Below are 15,673 nucleotides of genomic sequence, written 5' to 3'. Positions count from 1 at the left end.
TGTCTGCGGGTGGCAGTCAGGAAAGGAGGACAATAGGTGCAGGAGTTGGCCATTCTGCCTTTCGAGCCTGCACCACCATTCAATATGATCATGGCTGATCATCCTTAATCAGTATCCTGTTCCTGCCTTATCTCCGTAACCCTTGATTCCAGTATCCTTGAGAGCTCTATGCAACTCTTTCTTAAATGAATCCAGAGACTGGGCCTCCACTGCCCTCTGGGGCAGAGCATTCCACACAGCCACCACTCTCTGGGTGAAGAAGTTTCTCCTCATCTCTGTCCTAAATGGTCTACCCCGTATTTTTAAGCAGTGTCCTCTGTTTCGGCACTCACCCAGCAGCGGAAACATGTTTCCTGCCGCCAGAGTGTCCAATCCTTTGATGATCTGAAATGTCTCAATCAGATCCCCTCTCAGTCTTCTAAACTCGAGGGTACACACAAGCCCAGTCGCTCCAGTCTTTCAGTGTAAGGTAATCCCGTCAGTCCAGGAATTGACCTGGTGAACCTACGCTGCATTCCCTCAATAGCCAGAATCAAATCTGGAGAGCAGAACTGCACACAGTACTCCAGGTGTGGTCTCACCAGGGCCCTGTACAGCTGCAAAAGAACCTCTTTGCTTCTATACTCCATCCCTCTTGTTATGAAGGCCAGCATGCTATTAGCCTTCTTCACTACCTGCTGTAGCTGCATGCTTACCTTCATTGAGTGGTGTACAGGAACCCCCAGATCTCTCTGTCCTGCCCCTTGAGCTAAATTGATTCCATTTAGGTAGTAATCTGCCTTGCACCAAAGTGGGTAACCATTGATTTATCCACATTAAATTGCATCTGGCCACTCACCTAACTTGTCCAGGTCACCCTGTAATCTGCTAACATCCTGATGACATTTCACCCTGCCAGCCAGCTTAGTATCATCAGCAAATTTGCTAATGTTATGGCTAATAGCATCTTGTAGATGGTTAAGATATATGGTAAAAAGCTGCGGTGCCAGTAGTGATCCCTGCGGTACCCCCCTGGCCACTGCCTGCCATTGGGAAAGGGAGGCGTGGAGGAGTGCGGAAGGATGAGAGAATGCAGGCTGCAGCCTGATGAAGCAGGGGGAGGGCTTGCAGTTGGCCTGCGTGGGGATGTGGGAGACTACAGGAGCCTGGTGGGCAAGGGCTGGCTGAAAGGCAGCTGGAGGGACGGAGGGAGGGAAGCACGCACAGAGGAGGAAGAGCAAAGAGAAAAGAGAAAAAAAAAACAAAGGGGATAAAGAGAAAGAGCAGCAAAGAAAATGTGGCTGGCCAGCACGCCTTGAAGTAGGGAGAAAAGGAAGGGGCCGGTGCCTACGGCCATACTAGTCTGAAAACGCCCGATCTCGTCTGATCTCGGAAGCTAAGCAGACTCAGGCCTGGTTAGTACTTGGATGGGAGACCGCCTGGGAATACCAGGTGCAGTAGGCTTTTTCCGCCAGCAGGGGCTGCTCAAGTCACCCCTCTGCACTTGTGTTGTGCCACGCAATGGAGCGGCAGGTTATTTTTGCTGCTGCTGCTGCTGCTGCTGCTGCTGCTGTGCCGGCCATCAGTCGCCTGCAGGCACCAGACAGGGAGGGGAGGAGAGCGGAGCGCTGCCGAAATCAGCGAGAAAGACGGAAAGAAAGGGATTGGGGCTGCACGCTGTCTGCGGGTGGCAGTCAGGAAAGGAGGACAATAGGTGCAGGAGTTGGCCATTCTGCCTTTCGAGCCTGCACCACCATTCAATATGATCATGGCTGATCATCCTTAATCAGTATCCTGTTCCTGCCTTATCTCCGTAACCCTTGATTCCAGTATCCTTGAGAGCTCTATGCAACTCTTTCTTAAATGAATCCAGAGACTGGGCCTCCACTGCCCTCTGGGGCAGAGCATTCCACACAGCCACCACTCTCTGGGTGAAGAAGTTTCTCCTCATCTCTGTCCTAAATGGTCTACCCCGTATTTTTAAGCAGTGTCCTCTGTTTCGGCACTCACCCAGCAGCGGAAACATGTTTCCTGCCGCCAGAGTGTCCAATCCTTTGATGATCTGAAATGTCTCAATCAGATCCCCTCTCAGTCTTCTAAACTCGAGGGTACACACAAGCCCAGTCGCTCCAGTCTTTCAGTGTAAGGTAATCCCGTCAGTCCAGGAATTGACCTGGTGAACCTACGCTGCATTCCCTCAATAGCCAGAATCAAATCTGGAGAGCAGAACTGCACACAGTACTCCAGGTGTGGTCTCACCAGGGCCCTGTACAGCTGCAAAAGAACCTCTTTGCTTCTATACTCCATCCCTCTTGTTATGAAGGCCAGCATGCTATTAGCCTTCTTCACTACCTGCTGTACCTGCATGCTTACCTTCATTGAGTGGTGTACAGGAACCCCCAGATCTCTCTGTCCTGCCCCTTGACCTAAATTGATTGCATTTAGGTAGTAATCTGCCTTCCACCAAAGTGGGTAACCATTGATTTATCCACATTAAATTGCATCTGGCCACTCACCGAACTTGTCCAGGTCACCCTGTAATCTGCTAACATCCTGATGACATTTCACCCTGCCAGCCAGCTTAGTATCATCAGCAAATTTGCTAATGTTATGGCTAATAGCATCTTGTAGATGGTTAAGATATATGGTAAAAAGCTGCGGTGCCAGTAGTGATCCCTGCGGTACCCCCCTGGCCACTGCCTGCCATTGGGAAAGGGAGGCGTGGAGGAGTGCGGAAGGATGAGAGAATGCAGGCTGCAGCCTGATGAAGCAGGGGGAGGGCTTGCAGTTGGCCTGCGTGGGGATGTGGGAGACTACAGGAGCCTGGTGGGCAAGGGCTGGCTGAAAGGCAGCTGGAGGGACGGAGGGAGGGAAGCACGCACAGAGGAGGAAGAGCAAAGAGAAAAGAGAAAAAAAAAACAAAGGGGATAAAGAGAAAGAGCAGCAAAGAAAATGTGGCTGGCCAGCACGCCTTGAAGTAGGGAGAAAAGGAAGGGGCTGGTGCCTACGGCCATACTAGTCTGAAAACGCCCGATCTCGTCTGATTTCGGAAGCTAAGCAGACTCAGTCCTGGTTAGTACTTGGATGGGAGACCGCCTGGGAATACCAGGTGCAGTCGGCTTTTTCCGCCAGCAGGGGCTGCTCAAGTCACCCCTCTGCACTTGTGTTGTGCCACGCAATGGAGCGGCAGGTTATTTTTGCTGCTGCTGCTGCTGCTGCTGCTGCTGTGCCGGCCATCAGTCGCCTGCAGGCACCAGACAGGGAGGGGAGGAGAGCGGAGCGCTGCCGAAATCAGCGAGAAAGACGGAAAGAAAGGGATTGGGGCTGCACGCTGTCTGCGGGTGGCAGTCAGGAAAGGAGGACAATAGGTGCAGGAGTTGGCCATTCTGCCTTTCGAGCCTGCACCACCATTCAATATGATCATGGCTGATCATCCTTAATCAGTATCCTGTTCCTGCCTTATCTCCGTAACCCTTGATTCCACTATCCTTGAGAGCTCTATGCAACTCTTTCTTAAATGAATCCAGAGACTGGGCCTCCACTGCCCTCTGGGGCAGAGCATTCCACACAGCCACCACTCTCTGGGTGAAGAAGTTTCTCCTCATCTCTGTCCTAAATGGTCTACCCCGTATTTTTAAGCAGTGTCCTCTGTTTCGGCACTCACCCAGCAGCGGAAACATGTTTCCTGCCGCCAGAGTGTCCAATCCTTTGATGATCTGAAATGTCTCAATCAGATCCCCTCTCAGTCTTCTAAACTCGAGGGTACACACAAGCCCAGTCGCTCCAGTCTTTCAGTGTAAGGTAATCCCGCCAGTCCAGGAATTGACCTGGTGAACCTACGCTGCATTCCCTCAATAGCCAGAATCAAATCTGGAGAGCAGAACTGCACACAGTACTCCAGGTGTGGTCTCACCAGGGCCCTGTACAGCTGCAAAAGAACCTCTTTGCTTCTATACTCCATCCGTCTTGTTATGAAGGCCAGCATGCTATTAGCCTTCTTCACTACCTGCTGTACCTGCATGCTTACCTTCATTGAGTGGTGTACAGGAACCCCCAGATCTCTCTGTCCTGCCCCTTGACCTAAATTGATTGCATTTAGGTAGTAATCTGCCTTCCACCAAAGTGGGTAACCATTGATTTATCCACATTAAATTGCATCTGGCCACTCACCTAACTTGTCCAGGTCACCCTGTAATCTGCTAACATCCTGATGACATTTCACCCTGCCAGCCAGCTTAGTATCATCAGCAAATTTGCTAATGTTATGGCTAATAGCATCTTGTAGATGGTTAAGATATATGGTAAAAAGCTGCGGTGCCAGTAGTGATCCCTGCGGTACCCCCCTGGCCACTGCCTGCCATTGGGAAAGGGAGGCGTGGAGGAGTGCGGAAGGATGAGAGAATGCAGGCTGCAGCCTGATGAAGCAGGGGGAGGGCTTGCAGTTGGCCTGCGTGGGGATGTGGGAGACTACAGGAGCCTGGTGGGCAAGGGCTGGCTGAAAGGCAGCTGGAGGGACGGAGGGAGGGAAGCACGCACAGAGGAGGAAGAGCAAAGAGAAAAGAGAAAAAAAAAACAAAGGGGATAAAGAGAAAGAGCAGCAAAGAAAATGTGGCTGGCCAGCACACCTTGAAGTAGGGAGAAAAGGAAGGGGCCGGTGCCTACGGCCATACTAGTCTGAAAACGCCCGATCTCGTCTGATCTCGGAAGCTAAGCCGACTCAGGCCTGGTTAGTACTTGGATGGTAGTCTGCCTGGGAATACCAGGTGCAGTTGGCTTTTTCCGCCAGCAGGGGCTGCTCAAGTCACCCCTCTGCACTTGTGTTGTGCCACGCAATGGAGCGGCAGGTTATTTTTGCTGCTGCTGCTGCTGCTGCTGCTGCTGTGCCGGCCATCAGTCGCCTGCAGGCACCAGACAGGGAGGGGAGGAGAGCGGAGCGCTGCCGAAATCAGCGAGAAAGACGGAAAGAAAGGGATTGGGGCTGCACGCTGTCTGCGGGTGGCAGTCAGGAAAGGAGGACAATAGGTGCAGGAGTTGGCCATTCTGCCTTTCGAGCCTGCACCACCATTCAATATGATCATGGCTGATCATCCTTAATCAGTATCCTGTTCCTGCCTTATCTCCGTAACCCTTGATTCCACTATCCTTGAGAGCTCTATGCAACTCTTTCTTAAATGAATCCAGAGACTGGGCCTCCACTGCCCTCTGGGGCAGAGCATTCCACACAGCCACCACTCTCTGGGTGAAGAAGTTTCTCCTCATCTCTGTCCTAAATGGTCTACCCCGTATTTTTAAGCAGTGTCCTCTGTTTCGGCACTCACCCAGCAGCGGAAACATGTTTCCTGCCGCCAGAGTGTCCAATCCTTTGATGATCTGAAATGTCTCAATCAGATCCCCTCTCAGTCTTCTAAACTCGAGGGTACACACAAGCCCAGTCGCTCCAGTCTTTCAGTGTAAGGTAATCCCGCCAGTCCAGGAATTGACCTGGTGAACCTACGCTGCATTCCCTCAATAGCCAGAATCAAATCTGGAGAGCAGAACTGCACACAGTACTCCAGGTGTGGTCTCACCAGGGCCCTGTACAGCTGCAAAAGAACCTCTTTGCTTCTATACTCCATCCCTCTTGTTATGAAGGCCAGCATGCTATTAGCCTTCTTCACTACCTGCTGTAGCTGCATGCTTACCTTCATTGAGTGGTGTACAGGAACCCCGCAGATCTCTCTGTCCTGCCCCTTGACCTAAATTGATTCCATTTAGGTAGTAATCTGCCTTCCACCAAAGTGGGTAACCATTGATTTATCCAGATTAAATTGCATCTGGCCACTCACCTAACTTGTCCAGGTCACCCTGTAATCTGCTAACATCCTGATGACATTTCACCCTGCCAGCCAGCTTAGTATCATCAGCAAATTTGCTAATGTTATGGCTAATAGCATCTTGTAGATGGTTAAGATATATGGTAAAAAGCTGCGGTGCCAGTAGTGATCCCTGCGGTACCCCCCTGGCCACTGCCTGCCATTGGGAAAGGGAGGCGTGGAGGAGTGCGGAAGGATGAGAGAATGCAGGCTGCAGCCTGATGAAGCAGGGGGAGGGCTTGCAGTTGGCCTGCGTGGGGATGTGGGAGACTACAGGAGCCTGGTGGGCAAGGGCTGGCTGAAAGGCAGCTGGAGGGACGGAGGGAGGGAAGCACGCACAGAGGAGGAAGAGCAAAGAGAAAAGAGAAAAAAAAAACAAAGGGGATAAAGAGAAAGAGCAGCAAAGAAAATGTGGCTGGCCAGCACGCCTTGAAGTAGGGAGAAAAGGAAGGGGCCGGTGCCTACGGCCATACTAGTCTGAAAACGCCCGATCTCGTCTGATCTCGGAAGTTAAGCAGACTCAGGCCTGGTTAGTACTTGAATGGGAGACCGCCTGGGAATACCAGGTGCAGTAGGCTTTTTCCGCCAGCAGGGGCTGCTCAAGTCACCCCTCTGCACTTGTGTTGTGCCACGCAATGGAGCGGCAGGTTATTTTTGCTGCTGCTGCTGCTGCTGCTGCTGCTGCCGGCCATCAGTCGCCTGCAGGCACCAGACAGGGAGGGGAGGAGAGCGGAGCGCTGCCGAAATCAGCGAGAAAGACGGAAAGAAAGGGATTGGGGCTGCACGCTGTCTGCGGGTGGCAGTCAGGAAAGGAGGACAATAGGTGCAGGAGTTGGCCATTCTGCCTTTCGAGCCTGCACCACCATTCAATATGATCATGGCTGATCATCCTTAATCAGTATCCTGTTCCTGCCTTATCTCCGTAACCCTTGATTCCACTATCCTTGAGAGCTCTATGCAACTCTTTCTTAAATGAATCCAGAGACTGGGCCTCCACTGCCCTCTGGGGCAGAGCATTCCACACAGCCACCACTCTCTGGGTGAAGAAGTTTCTCCTCATCTCTGTCCTAAATGGTCTACCCCGTATTTTTAAGCAGTGTCCTCTGTTTCGGCACTCACCCAGCAGCGGAAACATGTTTCCTGCCGCCAGAGTGTCCAATCCTTTGATGATCTGAAATGTCTCAATCAGATCCCCTCTCAGTCTTCTAAACTCGAGGGTACACACAAGCCCAGTCGCTCCAGTCTTTCAGTGTAAGGTAATCCCGCCAGTCCAGGAATTGACCTGGTGAACCTACGCTGCATTCCCTCAATAGCCAGAATCAAATCTGGAGAGCAGAACTGCACACAGTACTCCAGGTGTGGTCTCACCAGGGCCCTGTACAGCTGCAAAAGAACCTCTTTGCTTCTATACTCCATCCCTCTTGTTATGAAGGCCAGCATGCTATGAGCCTTCTTCACTACCTGCTGTACCTGCATGCTTACCTTCATTGAGTGGTGTACAGGAACCCCCAGATCTCTCTGTCCTGCCCCTTGAGCTAAATTGATTCCATTTAGGTAGTAATCTGCCTTGCACCAAAGTGGGTAACCATTGATTTATCCACATTAAATTGCATCTGGCCACTCACCTAACTTGTCCAGGTCACCCTGTAATCTGCTAACATCCTGATGACATTTCACCCTGCCAGCCAGCTTAGTATCATCAGCAAATTTGCTAATGTTATGGCTAATAGCATCTTGTAGATGGTTAAGATATATGGTAAAAAGCTGCGGTGCCAGTAGTGATCCCTGCGGTACCCCCCTGGCCACTGCCTGCCATTGGGAAAGGGAGGCGTGGAGGAGTGCGGAAGGATGAGAGAATGCAGGCTGCAGCCTGATGAAGCAGGGGGAGGGCTTGCAGTTGGCCTGCGTGGGGATGTGGGAGACTACAGGAGCCTGGTGGGCAAGGGCTGGCTGAAAGGCAGCTGGAGGGACGGAGGGAGGGAAGCACGCACAGAGGAGGAAGAGCAAAGAGAAAAGAGAAAAAAAAAACAAAGGGGATAAAGAGAAAGAGCAGCAAAGAAAATGTGGCTGGCCAGCACGCCTTGAAGTAGGGAGAAAAGGAAGGGGCCAGTGCCTACGGCCATACTAGTCTGAAAACGCCCGATCTCGTCTGATCTCGGAAGTTAAGCAGACTCAGGCCTGGTTAGTACTTGGATGGGAGACCGCCTGGGAATACCAGGTGCAGTAGGCTTTTTCCGCCAGCAGGGGCTGCTCAAGTCACCCCTCTGCACTTGTGTTGTGCCACGCAATGGAGCGGCAGGTTATTTTTGCTGCTGCTGCTGCTGCTGCTGCTGCTGCTGTGCCGGCCATCAGTCGCCTGCAGGCACCAGACAGGGAGGGGAGGAGAGCGGAGCGCTGCCGAAATCAGCGAGAAAGACGGAAAGAAAGGGATTGGGGCTGCACGCTGTCTGCGGGTGGCAGTCAGGAAAGGAGGACAATAGGTGCAGGAGTTGGCCATTCTGCCTTTCGAGCCTGCACCACCATTCAATATGATCATGGCTGATCATCCTTAATCAGTATCCTGTTCCTGCCTTATCTCCGTAACCCTTGATTCCACTATCCTTGAGAGCTCTATGCAACTCTTTCTTAAATGAATCCAGAGACTGGGCCTCCACTGCCCTCTGGGGCAGAGCATTCCACACAGCCACCACTCTCTGGGTGAAGAAGTTTCTCCTCATCTCTGTCCTAAATGGTCTACCCCGTATTTTTAAGCAGTGTCCTCTGTTTCGGCACTCACCCAGCAGCGGAAACATGTTTCCTGCCGCCAGAGTGTCCAATCCTTTGATGATCTGAAATGTCTCAATCAGATCCCCTCTCAGTCTTCTAAACTCGAGGGTACACACAAGCCCAGTCGCTCCAGTCTTTCAGTGTAAGGTAATCCCGCCAGTCCAGGAATTGACCTGGTGAACCTACGCTGCATTCCCTCAATAGCCAGAATCAAATCTGGAGAGCAGAACTGCACACAGTACTCCAGGTGTGGTCTCACCAGGGCCCTGTACAGCTGCAAAAGAACCTCTTTGCTTCTATACTCCATCCCTCTTGTTATGAAGGCCAGCATGCTATTAGCCTTCTTCACTACCTGCTGTACCTGCATGCTTACCTTCATTGAGTGGTGTACAGGAACCCCCAGATCTCTCTGTCCTGCCCCTTGACCTAAATTGATTCCATTTAGGTAGTAATCTGCCTTCCACCAAAGTGGGTAACCATTGATTTATCCACATTAAATTGCATCTGGCCACTCACCTAACTTGTCCAGGTCACCCTGTAATCTGCTAACATCCTGATGACATTTCACCCTGCCAGCCAGCTTAGTATCATCAGCAAATTTGCTAATGTTATGGCTAATAGCATCTTGTAGATGGTTAAGATATATGGTAAAAAGCTGCGGTCCAGTAGTGATCCCTGCGGTACCCCCCTGGCCACTGCCTGCCATTGGGAAAGGGAGGCGTGGAGGAGTGCGGAAGGATGAGAGAATGCAGGCTGCAGCCTGATGAAGCAGGGGGAGGGCTTGCAGTTGGCCTGCGTGGGGATGTGGGAGACTACAGGAGCCTGGTGGGCAAGGGCTGGCTGAAAGGCAGCTGGAGGGACGGAGGGAGGGAAGCACGCACAGAGGAGGAAGAGCAAAGAGAAAAGAGAAAAAAAAAACAAAGGGGATAAAGAGAAAGAGCAGCAAAGAAAATGTGGCTGGCCAGCACGCCTTGAAGTAGGGAGAAAAGGAAGGGGCCGGTGCCTACGGCCATACTAGTCAGAAAACGCCCGATCTCGTCTGATCTCGGAAGTTAAGCAGACTCAGGCCTGGTTAGTACTTGGATGGGAGACCGCCTGGGAATACCAGGTGCAGTAGGCTTTTTCCGCCAGCAGGGGCTGCTCAAGTCACTCCTCTGCACTTGTGTTGTGCCACGCAATGGAGCGGCAGGTTATTTTTGCTGCTGCTGCTGCTGCTGCTGCTGCTGCTGGCCGGCCATCAGTCGCCTGCAGGCACCAGACAGGGAGGGGAGGAGAGCGGAGCGCTGCCGAAATCAGCGAGAAAGACGGAAAGAAAGGGATTGGGGCTGCACGCTGTCTGCGGGTGGCAGTCAGGAAAGGAGGACAATAGGTGCAGGAGTTGGCCATTCTGCCTTTCGAGCCTGCACCACCATTCAATATGATCATGGCTGATCATCCTTAATCAGTATCCTGTTCCTGCCTTATCTCCGTAACCCTTGATTCCACTATCCTTGAGAGCTCTATGCAACTCTTTCTTAAATGAATCCAGAGACTGGGCCTCCACTGCCCTCTGGGGCAGAGCATTCCACACAGCCACCACTCTCTGGGTGAAGAAGTTTCTCCTCATCTCTGTCCTAAATGGTCTACCCCGTATTTTTAAGCAGTGTCCTCTGTTTCGGCACTCACCCAGCAGCGGAAACATGTTTCCTGCCGCCAGAGTGTCCAATCCTTTGATGATCTGAAATGTCTCAATCAGATCCCCTCTCAGTCTTCTAAACTCGAGGGTACACACAAGCCCAGTCGCTCCAGTCTTTCAGTGTAAGGTAATCCCGCCAGTCCAGGAATTGACCTGGTGAACCTACGCTGCATTCCCTCAATAGCCAGAATCAAATCTGGAGAGCAGAACTGCACACAGTACTCCAGGTGTGGTCTCACCAGGGCCCTGTACAGCTGCAAAAGAACCTCTTTGCTTCTATACTCCATCCCTCTTGTTATGAAGGCCAGCATGCTATTAGCCTTCTTCACTACCTGCTGTAGCTGCATGCTTACCTTCATTGAGTGGTGTACAGGAACCCGCAGATCTCTCTGTCCTGCCCCTTGACCTAAATTGATTCCATTTAGGTAGTAATCTGCCTTCCACCAAAGTGGGTAACCATTGATTTATCCACATTAAATTGCATCTGGCCACTCACCTAACTTGTCCAGGTCACCCTGTAATCTGCTAACATCCTGATGACATTTCACCCTGCCAGCCAGCTTAGTATCATCAGCAAATTTGCTAATGTTATGGCTAATAGCATCTTGTAGATGGTTAAGATATATGGTAAAAAGCTGCGGTGCCAGTAGTGATCCCTGCGGTACCCCCCTGGCCACTGCCTGCCATTGGGAAAGGGAGGCGTGGAGGAGTGCGGAAGGATGAGAGAATGCAGGCTGCAGCCTTATGAAGCAGGGGGAGGGCTTGCAGTTGGCCTGCGTGGGGATGTGGGAGACTACAGGAGCCTGGTGGGCAAGGGCTGGCTGAAAGGCAGCTGGAGGGACGGAGGGAGGGAAGCACGCACAGAGGAGGAAGAGCAAAGAGAAAAGAGAAAAAAAAAACAAAGGGGATAAAGAGAAAGAGCAGCAAAGAAAATGTGGCTGGCCAGCACGCCTTGAAGTAGGGAGAAAAGGAAGGGGCCGGTGCCTACGGCCATACTAGTCTGAAAACGCCCGATCTCGGAAGTTAAGCAGACTCAGGCCTGGTTAGTACTTGGATGGGAGACCGCCTGGGAATACCAGGTGCAGTAGGCTTTTTCCGCCAGCAGGGGCTGCTCAAGTCACCCCTCTGCACTTGTGTTGTGCCACGCAATGGAGCGGCAGGTTATTTTTGCTGCTGCTGCTGCTGCTGCTGCTGCTGCTGCTGCCGGCCATCAGTCGCCTGCAGGCACCAGACAGGGAGGGGAGGAGAGCGGAGCGCTGCCGAAATCAGCGAGAAAGACGGAAAGAAAGGGATTGGGGCTGCACGCTGTCTGCGGGTGGCAGTCAGGAAAGGAGGACAATAGGTGCAGGAGTTGGCCATTCTGCCTTTCGAGCCTGCACCACCATTCAATATGATCATGGCTGATCATCCTTAATCAGTATCCTGTTCCTGCCTTATCTCCGTAACCCTTGATTCCACTATCCTTGAGAGCTCTATGCAACTCTTTCTTAAATGAATCCAGAGACTGGGCCTCCACTGCCCTCTGGGGCAGAGCATTCCACACAGCCACCACTCTCTGGGTGAAGAAGTTTCTCCTCATCTCTGTCCTAAATGGTCTACCCCGTATTTTTAAGCAGTGTCCTCTGTTTCGGCACTCACCCAGCAGCGGAAACATGTTTCCTGCCGCCAGAGTGTCCAATCCTTTGATGATCTGAAATGTCTCAATCAGATCCCCTCTCAGTCTTCTAAACTCGAGGGTACACACAAGCCCAGTCGCTCCAGTCTTTCAGTGTAAGGTAATCCCGCCAGTCCAGGAATTGACCTGGTGAACCTACGCTGCATTCCCTCAATAGCCAGAATCAAATCTGGAGAGCAGAACTGCACACAGTACTCCAGGTGTGGTCTCACCAGGGCCCTGTACAGCTGCAAAAGAACCTCTTTGCTTCTATACTCCATCCCTCTTGTTATGAAGGCCAGCATGCTATTAGCCTTCTTCACTACCTGCTGTAGCTGCATGCTTACCTTCATTGAGTGGTGTACAGGAACCCCAGATCTCTCTGTCCTGCCCCTTGACCTAAATTGATTCCATTTAGGTAGTAATCTGCCTTCCACCAAAGTGGGTAACCATTGATTTATCCACATTAAATTGCATCTGGCCACTCACCTAACTTGTCCAGGTCACCCTGTAATCTGCTAACATCCTGATGACATTTCACCCTGCCAGCCAGCTTAGTATCATCAGCAAATTTGCTAATGTTATGGCTAATAGCATCTTGTAGATGGTTAAGATATATGGTAAAAAGCTGCGGTGCCAGTAGTGATCCCTGCGGTACCCCCCTGGCCACTGCCTGCCATTGGGAAAGGGAGGCGTGGAGGAGTGCGGAAGGATGAGAGAATGCAGGCTGCAGCCTGATGAAGCAGGGGGAGGGCTTGCAGTTGGCCTGCGTGGGGATGTGGGAGACTACAGGAGCCTGGTGGGCAAGGGCTGGCTGAAAGGCAGCTGGAGGGACGGAGGGAGGGAAGCACGCACAGAGGAGGAAGAGCAAAGAGAAAAGAGAAAAAAAAAACAAAGGGGATAAAGAGAAAGAGCAGCAAAGAAAATGTGGCTGGCCAGCACGCCTTGAAGTAGGGAGAAAAGGAAGGGGCCGGTGCCTACGGCCATACTAGTCTGAAAACGCCCGATCTCGTCTGATCTCGGAAGTTAAGCAGACTCAGGCCTGGTTAGTACTTGGATGGGAGACCGCCTGGGAATACCAGGTGCAGTAGGCTTTTTCCGCCAGCAGGGGCTGCTCAAGTCACCCCTCTGCACTTGTGTTGTGCCACGCAATGGAGCGGCAGGTTATTTTTGCTGCTGCTGCTGCTGCTGCTGCTGCTGCTGTGCCGGCCATCAGTCGCCTGCAGGCACCAGACAGGGAGGGGAGGAGAGCGGAGCGCTGCCGAAATCAGCGAGAAAGACGGAAAGAAAGGGATTGGGGCTGCACGCTGTCTGCGGGTGGCAGTCAGGAAAGGAGGACAATAGGTGCAGGAGTTGGCCATTCTGCCTTTCGAGCCTGCACCACCATTCAATATGATCATGGCTGATCATCCTTAATCAGTATCCTGTTCCTGCCTTATCTCCGTAACCCTTGATTCCACTATCCTTGAGAGCTCTATGCAACTCTTTCTTAAATGAATCCAGAGACTGGGCCTCCACTGCCCTCTGGGGCAGAGCATTCCACACAGCCACCACTCTCTGGGTGAAGAAGTTTCTCCTCATCTCTGTCCTAAATGGTCTACCCCGTATTTTTAAGCAGTGTCCTCTGTTTCGGCACTCACCCAGCAGCGGAAACATGTTTCCTGCCGCCAGAGTGTCCAATCCTTTGATGATCTGAAATGTCTCAATCAGATCCCCTCTCAGTCTTCTAAACTCGAGGGTACACACAAGCCCAGTCGCTCCAGTCTTTCAGTGTAAGGTAATCCCGCCAGTCCAGGAATTGACCTGGTGAACCTACGCTGCATTCCCTCAATAGCCAGAATCAAATCTGGAGAGCAGAACTGCACACAGTACTCCAGGTGTGGTCTCACCAGGGCCCTGTACAGCTGCAAAAGAACCTCTTTGCTTCTATACTCCATCCCTCTTGTTATGAAGGCCAGCATGCCTTCTTCACTACCTGCTGTACCTGCATGCTTACCTTCATTGAGTGGTGTACAGGAACCCCCAGATCTCTCTGTCCTGCCCCTTGACCTAAATTGATTCCATTTAGGTAGTAATCTGCCTTCCACCAAAGTGGGTAACCATTGATTTATCCACATTAAATTGCATCTGGCCACTCACCTAACTTGTCCAGGTCACCCTGTAATCTGCTAACATCCTGATGACATTTCACCCTGCCAGCCAGCTTAGTATCATCAGCAAATTTGCTAATGTTATGGCTAATAGCATCTTGTAGATGGTTAAGATATATGGTAAAAAGCTGCGGTGCCAGTAGTGATCCCTGCGGTACCCCCCTGGCCACTGCCTGCCATTGGGAAAGGGAGGCGTGGAGGAGTGCGGAAGGATGAGAGAATGCAGGCTGCAGCCTTATGAAGCAGGGGGAGGGCTTGCAGTTGGCCTGCGTGGGGATGTGGGAGACTACAGGAGCCTGGTGGGCAAGGGCTGGCTGAAAGGCAGCTGGAGGGACGGAGGGAGGGAAGCACGCACAGAGGAGGAAGAGCAAAGAGAAAAGAGAAAAAAAAAACAAAGGGGATAAAGAGAAAGAGCAGCAAAGAAAATGTGGCTGGCCAGCACGCCTTGAAGTAGGGAGAAAAGGAAGGGGCCGGTGCCTACGGCCATACTAGTCTGAAAACGCCCGATCTCGTCTGATCTCGGGAGCTAAGCAGACTCAGGCCTGGTTAGTACTTGGATGGTAGTCTGCCTGGGAATACCAGGTGCAGTAGGCTTTTTCCGCCAGCAGGGGCTGCTCAAGTCACCCCTCTGCACTTGTGTTGTGCCACGCAATGGAGCGGCAGGTTATTTTTGCTGCTGCTGCTGCTGCTGCTGCTGCTGCTGTGCCGGCCATCAGTCGCCTGCAGGCACCAGACAGGGAGGGGAGGAGAGCGGAGCGCTGCCGAAATCAGCGAGAAAGACGGAAAGAAAGGGATTGGGGCTGCACGCTGTCTGCGGGTGGCAGTCAGGAAAGGAGGACAATAGGTGCAGGAGTTGGCCATTCTGCCTTTCGAGCCTGCACCACCATTCAATATGATCATGGCTGATCATCCTTAATCAGTATCCTGTTCCTGCCTTATCTCCGTAACCCTTGATTCCACTATCCTTGAGAGCTCTATGCAACTCTTTCTTAAATGAATCCAGAGACTGGGCCTCCACTGCCCTCTGGGGCAGAGCATTCCACACAGCCACCACTCTCTGGGTGAAGAAGTTTCTCCTCATCTCTGTCCTAAATGGTCTACCCCGTATTTTTAAGCAGTGTCCTCTGTTTCGGCACTCACCCAGCAGCGGAAACATGTTTCCTGCCGCCAGAGTGTCCAATCCTTTGATGATCTGAAATGTCTCAATCAGATCCCCTCTCAGTCTTCTAAACTCGAGGGTACACACAAGCCCAGTCGCTCCAGTCTTTCAGTGTAAGGTAATCCCGCCAGTCCAGGAATTGACCTGGTGAACCTACGCTGCATTCCCTCAATAGCCAGAATCAAATCTGGAGAGCAGAACTGCACACAGTACTCCAGGTGTGGTCTCACCAGGGCCCTGTACAGCTGCAAAAGAACCTCTTTGCTTCTATACTCCATCCCTCTTGTTATGAAGGCCAGCATGCTATTAGCCTTCTTCACTACCTGCTGTAGCTGCATGCTTACCTTCATTGAGTGGTGTACAGGAACCCCCAGATCTCTCTGTCCTGCCCCTTGACCTAAATTGATTCCATTTAGGTAGTAATCTGCCTTCCACCAA

At 51.9% G+C, this 15,673-nt stretch overlaps 8 non-coding genes and 1 pseudogene across 8 annotated transcripts; all 9 read left to right on the top strand.

The window, feature by feature from the left end:
• Nucleotides 1-1,324: 1,324 nt before the first annotated feature.
• On the top strand, nt 1,325-1,443 carry LOC132809699 (5S ribosomal RNA). The gene has a single exon (XR_009642493.1). It is a non-coding gene; the product is annotated as a 5S ribosomal RNA (ribosomal RNA).
• A 1,538-nt stretch (nt 1,444-2,981) lies between these two features.
• Nucleotides 2,982-3,100, top strand: LOC132808830 (5S ribosomal RNA). Its single transcript, XR_009642158.1, has one exon. It is a non-coding gene; the product is annotated as a 5S ribosomal RNA (ribosomal RNA).
• A 1,535-nt stretch (nt 3,101-4,635) lies between these two features.
• Nucleotides 4,636-4,754, top strand: LOC132808857 (5S ribosomal RNA). The gene has a single exon (XR_009642164.1). It is a non-coding gene; the product is annotated as a 5S ribosomal RNA (ribosomal RNA).
• Nucleotides 4,755-6,290: 1,536 nt separating this feature from the next.
• LOC132809872 (5S ribosomal RNA) lies at nt 6,291-6,409 on the top strand. Its single transcript, XR_009642598.1, has one exon. It is a non-coding gene; the product is annotated as a 5S ribosomal RNA (ribosomal RNA).
• A 1,533-nt stretch (nt 6,410-7,942) lies between these two features.
• LOC132809883 (5S ribosomal RNA) lies at nt 7,943-8,061 on the top strand. The gene has a single exon (XR_009642609.1). It is a non-coding gene; the product is annotated as a 5S ribosomal RNA (ribosomal RNA).
• Nucleotides 8,062-9,598: 1,537 nt separating this feature from the next.
• On the top strand, nt 9,599-9,717 carry LOC132808322 (5S ribosomal RNA). Its single transcript, XR_009642059.1, has one exon. It is a non-coding gene; the product is annotated as a 5S ribosomal RNA (ribosomal RNA).
• Nucleotides 9,718-11,254: 1,537 nt separating this feature from the next.
• LOC132808850 (5S ribosomal RNA) lies at nt 11,255-11,363 on the top strand (annotated as a pseudogene).
• A 1,538-nt stretch (nt 11,364-12,901) lies between these two features.
• Nucleotides 12,902-13,020, top strand: LOC132809765 (5S ribosomal RNA). Its single transcript, XR_009642515.1, has one exon. It is a non-coding gene; the product is annotated as a 5S ribosomal RNA (ribosomal RNA).
• A 1,531-nt stretch (nt 13,021-14,551) lies between these two features.
• Nucleotides 14,552-14,670, top strand: LOC132808836 (5S ribosomal RNA). The gene has a single exon (XR_009642159.1). It is a non-coding gene; the product is annotated as a 5S ribosomal RNA (ribosomal RNA).
• The last annotated feature ends 1,003 nt before the right edge of the window (nt 14,671-15,673 follow it).

Source organism: Hemiscyllium ocellatum, chromosome 3, assembly GCF_020745735.1.
Source record: "Hemiscyllium ocellatum isolate sHemOce1 chromosome 3, sHemOce1.pat.X.cur, whole genome shotgun sequence".
NCBI classification, from domain to species: Eukaryota; Metazoa; Chordata; class Chondrichthyes; order Orectolobiformes; family Hemiscylliidae; genus Hemiscyllium; species Hemiscyllium ocellatum.
This window is presented reverse-complemented; position numbering and strand designations above follow the sequence as displayed.